Raw genomic sequence first — 6,837 nt, 5'->3', positions numbered from 1 at the left:
CATCCGGAAGATGGCTTGAAGTCCAGTGTGGAAGTTCTCAGTCTGTGTTGGTTTGGGGAGCCATGTCATCTGCTGGTGTTGCGTCCACTGTGCTTTTTTGAGTCCAGAGTCAACGCAGCTGTCTATCAGGAGATTTTTAGACCACACTTCATTGGTTTTCTTCAGGCAGACAAGCTTTATGGAGATGCTGACTTCATCTTCCAACAGGATATCGGCACCTGCCCACACTGCCAAAAGACCAAAACCTGGTTAAATAACCATCAGAATAACGGTGCTTGATTGGCCAGCAAACTCGCCAGAACCTGAACCCCATAGAGAATTTATGGGGCATTGCCAAGAGAAAGATGAGAGACCATGAGGAACGAACAATGCAGCAGAGCTGAAGGCCACTATCAAATCATTCCTGGTCTCTCCCATAACACCTGAGCAGTGCTCACAGGCTGATAGCATCCATGCCCGCCGCATTGAGGCAGTAAAGTTCATGCAAAAGGGGCCAACCAAGTACTAATACTCCCGGCTATATCGCGCGATATAGAGTGTGCCCTTCTCTTTCAGTGATCTCTACCTGCCTTCAATGCGGCGTGGCATGGCATGCTATCAGCCTGTGGCACTGCTCAGGTGTTTATGGAAGACCAGGATGATTTGATAGTGGCCTTCAGCTCTGCCTGCATTGTTCGGTCTCATGTCTCTCATCTTTCTCTTGGCAATGCCCCATAAATTCTCTATGGGGTTCAGGTCTGGCGAGTTTGCTGGCCAATCAAGCACCGTTTATCTGATGGTTATTTAACCAGGTTTTGGTACTTTTGGCAGTGTGGGCAGGTGCCATATCCTGTTGGAAGATGAAGTCAGCATCTCCATAAAGCTTGTCTGCTGAAGAAACCATGAAGTGTTCTAAAATCTCCTGATAGACAGCTGCGTTGACTCTGGACTCAAAAAAGCACAGTGGACCAACACCAGCAGATGACATGGCTCCCCAAACCAACACAGACTGAGGAAACTTCACACTGGACTTCAAGCATCTTGGATTGTGTGCATCTCCATTCTTCCTCCAGACTCTGGGACCTTGGTTTCCAAATGAGAGCAAAATTTGCTCTCATCGGAAAAGAGGACTTTGGACCACTGAGCAACACACCAGTTCTTTTTGTCTTTAGCCCAGGTAAGATGCTTCTGAGGAATAAGAGGAATACGACATTTGAAGCCCATTTGCAGGATCCGTCTGTGTGTGGTGCTCTTGATGTACTAACTCCAGCCTCAGTCCACTCCTTGTGAAGTTCCCCACACTTTTGAATGGCCTTTTTCCTAACAATCCTCTCCAGACTCCGGTCATTCCTGCGGCTTGTGCACCTTTTTCTTCCCACATTTTCCCTTCCAGCTAACTTTCTATTAATGTGCTTTGATACAGCACTTTGAGAACATCCAACTTCTTTTGCAATTACCTTTTGAGGCTTTCCCTCCTTTGGGAGGGTGTCAACGATGGTTTCTGCGCACAACTGTCAGGTCAGCAGTCTTCCCCATGATTGTGAATTCTACTGAACCAGACTGAGAGACCATTTAAAGACTCAGGAACCCTTCACAGGTGTTTTTGGATTAATTAGCTGATGAGCGTGTGACACTTTGAGCCTATAGTATTGAAACCTTTTCCAAATATTCTAAATTTTCTGAGATTTTGGAATTTGGGTTTTCAAAAACTGTAAGCCATGATCATCAAGATTATAACAAAATAAAGCCTTGACATATCTCACTTTGCATGTACTGAGTTTATATCACATGTTAGTTTACAATTTGAAGTTGAATTGCTGACTTGAATGACTTTTTGCACGATATTCTAATTTTTTGAGTTTCACCTGTAGATCTGTGACGCACCTGTTTTTGTTCTCTTTATCCACGTTTGTTCTGCAGGTGGCATCACTTTGTTTTTATCAGGGCTGCACGATATGCAAAACAAATCATATACGAATTTTGGCATATACTCCGATATGTGATTTCAGTTAAAATGGTTGTTTTTCATTTAATTTCCCTGTAAAAATATAAAAATAATGATAATGTGATTTTGTTGGGCCGTGTACCCACAAAACTGGGGTCTCTCTAGCAAGCGCAACGCTTATAGTGCTAGCAATGCACAACATTTCACCTTTATCAAAAACATTTTTTTTGCAGCTCCTACGATTTGGATACTGCACTTGGCCATATAGCGATTTCAATTATATTTCAATTAATTGTGCAGCCTGACTTTTTATAGATCAAAAGAACAAAAATATAGGAGAGTCTGGTCTGTCTAGCAGCTGAAGAGCTCCATGTTTTTCTCAGGAGTTGCTGGAGAAAAAAGGATATTGAATAGTAATGCTGCTTTTTGTTTGATGAATGTGGACATAGGCCGTTATTTGCTAGTATGTTAATAAGGGTTAAACAATATGCAAAAAAAAAAAACTAATCGCGATTATTTTGCCAGATATTGCAATATTGAGTCACCATTTCATTTGGAATGGTGATTTTTACATTTCATTTTCACAGAAAAAAAAATATAAAAATGATGATAATGTGATTTTTGTTGGGGGCTACACCAAACAAACATGTTCCCTTATGCCTGGAGAATATGATTTGCAGGCCAGGGCATCACAAGACAGCACCACAATGCTTCATTAAGCATGCTGTGACATATTTGACCTTTATCAAAAAAATTGCACATCCTGTGCTTTGGATGCTGCATTTGGCCATATTGTAATTTTGTAATATTTTGATTAATTGTTCAGCCATAATGTAAACCACATAATACGTTCATATGAGTCTTAATAGGCATTTCAACACAGCCAGAAATGTTAACAACTACCAAATAAGTCCAGTCTTCTGCCTCAGTCTGCACTCTTAAATCAAACCTGATAAAACAACGCTGACTGACTAATATCAACATTCACATCTTCCAGTTTAAGTTTGCACAGATGGTTGCATGATGATTGTAGCTATTTCCTGGCCAAGATCTGATGTCTTACTTATCAAGAACAACATGTAAGCTTCTTGGCTTTTTTTTTTTTTTTTTTGGGGGGGGGAGGGGGGCTTTTCATAACTGCAACATGAAACACTTTAACCTTTGGCTTTGCATTTTTCCTATTTTAAATCATGCCTTTTTTTGTTTCAACAGCAAAAATCAAGCCAATATAAAACAGCAGCTAGATATACTTACATGTGGATAATACATATAATTTTTTCTCTCTGTTTTAATCCTTTTATTTATATCTTTTTTTGGTTGACCTGCTTCAGACCTGCAGATTTACTGGTTAAAAAGGCTCCAGTTTTAATTATGAAAGAAGTCGGAGAGTGATTCCCTCTCCCAGCTAATCCCTTTGTCACTGCATGTTTTCGCTTTTAATGAACTCTGAGAAGGCCTTCTATTTTTTCCCTCTTTTTCTGCAGGGCGAGCAAATGTAGCTGGAGTTGTTTGGCTGTCTTAATGCTTTTACATAAGCAGTTTGTTTCTCTGCCCCTTGTCACTTCCACACGTGTTGCGAGTAGCGCTGTGATGCTGCATCACTAAGGCCCAAGGCCATTATGCAATGTCCATATGCAATGCATGTGCGAGCCAGATGGAGGGACACATGCCACTCACAAATCTGTGATGAGAGTGTGTAGAGATGAGAGAGAGGAGAAGAGAGAGCAAAGAGAGAGAGAGAGAGAGACTGACAAACACTAAGGAGAGTCAGTGTGTGCACGTGCCCTACACAGGTATAATTCATTATTATAATTATTATAATTATTATAATCATTAAAATTCAGGGAACGTGAAGTGACGGGAGAGGCAAACTGATTTATTAATAATAACCTATTGTTTCTAGGAATTTGTTGGTTATAACAACCTGAAGCAGCATTTAGACAACAAGTCAGCAGGACAAAGTGTATTACATTGGTTCTCGTTTCCACATTCACTCCCGTGACAGTGAGCTGCCATTCAGAGAACTGGCCTGGTCACCAGGTCAGGACACTTGGACATGTGGTCAGGAGAAGTCAAACCACACAACCAAAACTGTGCTATCAGTGGGGACATGTGGTACCTCGCTGAGCGACAGACCCCACCAGAAGGCTTTTTTTTCCCCATCGAAGACACTTTGATATGCACAGTTGATTAAAATGATTGGTTGGATTCTATTTAGTTGCTTCTGTTTAAGGTTACTGGTATTGTGCATGCTAGCTCGCTGTTAACATGTAATGGCTTCTGGTACACTTGAACTGAAAGGAGCCATTTTAATGTTATTATACACCTATGTATTTCCTGCTATGAAAAGTCAAAATGTTCTCTGTGAAAGGGGACTGTTGCAGAGAAGGCTTTTTCAAACTACAGTGCATCCTACAAAATGACCATACAGTTGAATCTTAAACAGGTGCTACCCTCATTGATATAAAACAGGGTGGACAAAATAATAGAAAAAACTTAGTATAACAGAATATAATTCAACAGTTCCAACAAACTGCAGCCTTCAAAATGACCATAACTTTGACTGGAACACCTCTCTTAAAAACAGTTTAAACAACAACTGAACATTAACCATCATGAAAGCTGGGTTATTTTCACAGGGCTATTGTATTAGACTGTAGTTTTAGCTAGGTGTACCTAATAAACTGCCAACTGAGTCGTATACTAGGGTATGATAGACTTAAACATTAAAAACACTGCATAGCACAAATGAGTAGAATCAAATTTAAGATTAAAATTCAACGGCACCACAAACTCCCTACAAAAATTACCATAAAGTTAACTCAACAACAGTTGAGTGAACAGTTAAAATTTAACATGTGTAACTTTAAGTAAGCAGTACTGTAAGCTACTGGCCTGTGTATTGCTGGGCTGTTATTTTAGCCTGCATTATTTTAGCTGGTAATAAACTGGCAACTGAGTGTACAGCCTGTAACCAGTAACTCTTAATATCAGGCATGTAGTGGAGTAATTAACTATAATATTACCCTATGAAATTAAAATGGAGGAGAAGGTAGTCTAATCAGAAAGGTGTATTTAGTCACTTCATAAAGGTAGCGTACTTTAAACTTTTAAAATAAGTATATTTTCACACATCTGTAAACTAAGTTAAGTTGCTCAAAATAACTGGTTCCTATCCGGTTGAAACACACGCCACACCACTGGGAATACAGAAGACTTTGTGTGTATGTGTGTATGTGTGTGTGTGTGTGTGTGTGTGTACTGGGGCTTGGTACAAGGCATGACATGAGCCACAAAGCAGAAACTGCAACAGCAAACCTGAGGCCTGAACACATCGTAACTAAACATTTGTAGTTTGGCTTCACAAGAAACTGTCAAATAAACGCGGGTAAATAACTGAGTTTTTTTCTCTTTTACACAAACGATAGAAATGCTATGACTTTAAAGTATAGACGAGTGAGCACAGTAAAATGTCCTAATTATGGCAGACAGTGCAACGAGACACCGGTGAAAACATGTCGACATCATGGCGAAACACAGTGGATCAACTTACCAGGTGAAACTCCGTCTGCTTCCTCTTTATGTTGACCACACAGAATAACACAGGCAGAGCTGGGATGAGAAGGAGGCTGAGACGATGCGAGTTGTAACGAGGACAGATTTTTCTGGTAAGTTATTTTGATTTGCCCGGTCCAAATGAAGCGATTTTCTCTGGGTTTCTCGCAGGTATATGGGCTGGTTTAGAAAACTGCAGGTGTGTTGCGTGCAGGCCGCTGCAGCTCTGCTGTTGACTCCCTGGGTGCGAGAGGGCTGTCATTCCTGAGTCACTCATACTGTAACCTAAATGTGAACATATGACTCAGTTTAACGACAAATAAACGGAAATCTCGAGCTGACAACACAAGGTAATTGAATGTTTTCACTTTAAACAAATTCCGCATAGTTTCCTATTTTCACCACAGACTGTGGACTTGACGGGCTGATGATGTTCTGTTATTAATCCCATTAGATAAACAGATGTCTATATATTGTTTTTTAATTCCATCAAAAGATAATATTAAAATACCAGTTTAATGTGTGTTTCATGTGGAGGACAACAGGTGAAAATGAATAAAAAAGCATTCTATCAATTCATATATAATTTGGACACTAAGAAGAAGGATTACTAAAAGATTGACACACATTTATAAAGATTTATCAATCAGCTTTCAGTTTCAGTTGATCAGTTGATAATTAGAATTGGACAATAAAAAGCTTCAAATGTTATCATCCATTAGTTTAGGTAGAAATTAAAAAGGGTTTATGAAAATGAATCTATCACACATGAAGGTGTATTTTACATGTGATTTCTTACATTCACATGTGAAATATCGTCTCATGCTGTATATCATTTGTCCAATTAGATTTTTTTTTTCTTCTTAGAAATCCCTCTGAATACCAAATGCATTTACACATTGAAAGGGACAGGCAAACATTAATTAACCACACATGGTTTCACCTCTGCTGACATTTGTTCCATAGTTGGATACTAATCATGTAGTACCTATGTGCATGTATAAGATGAATGAAACTGTGGGGCTATGATTTTAAATTGTTTGTCTGACTGGTTGAACCTGTTCAGGTTCAGACACTGAGGCATGTCTGATGTTAGAAACAGAAAAGCCCATCCAAAACTGTTATAATGGAAACTTGAGAGATGAATAAACACAGATTCAGTCCTTTTCAAGCCACTGAGTCAATCTGCAGAATTTAAATAAAGCAGAGGGTTACATCCCTGATGTATTAAAAAGGCAGTTTAAAAGAGAAAAAAAAGGCACTTATAGTTAAATTGCTAAATTCTCAACTAAAGGAATGCAGATACTTTTTAAAATATACATTGAAAACAGATGAGGAATGAGGAAAATGCACTCAGT

Source organism: Seriola dumerili, unplaced genomic scaffold (genome assembly GCF_002260705.1).
Source record: "Seriola dumerili isolate Sdu_G_001 unplaced genomic scaffold, Sdu_1.0 BDQW01000081.1, whole genome shotgun sequence".
Lineage (NCBI taxonomy): Eukaryota > Metazoa > Chordata > Actinopteri > Carangiformes > Carangidae > Seriola > Seriola dumerili.
This window is presented reverse-complemented; position numbering follows the sequence as displayed.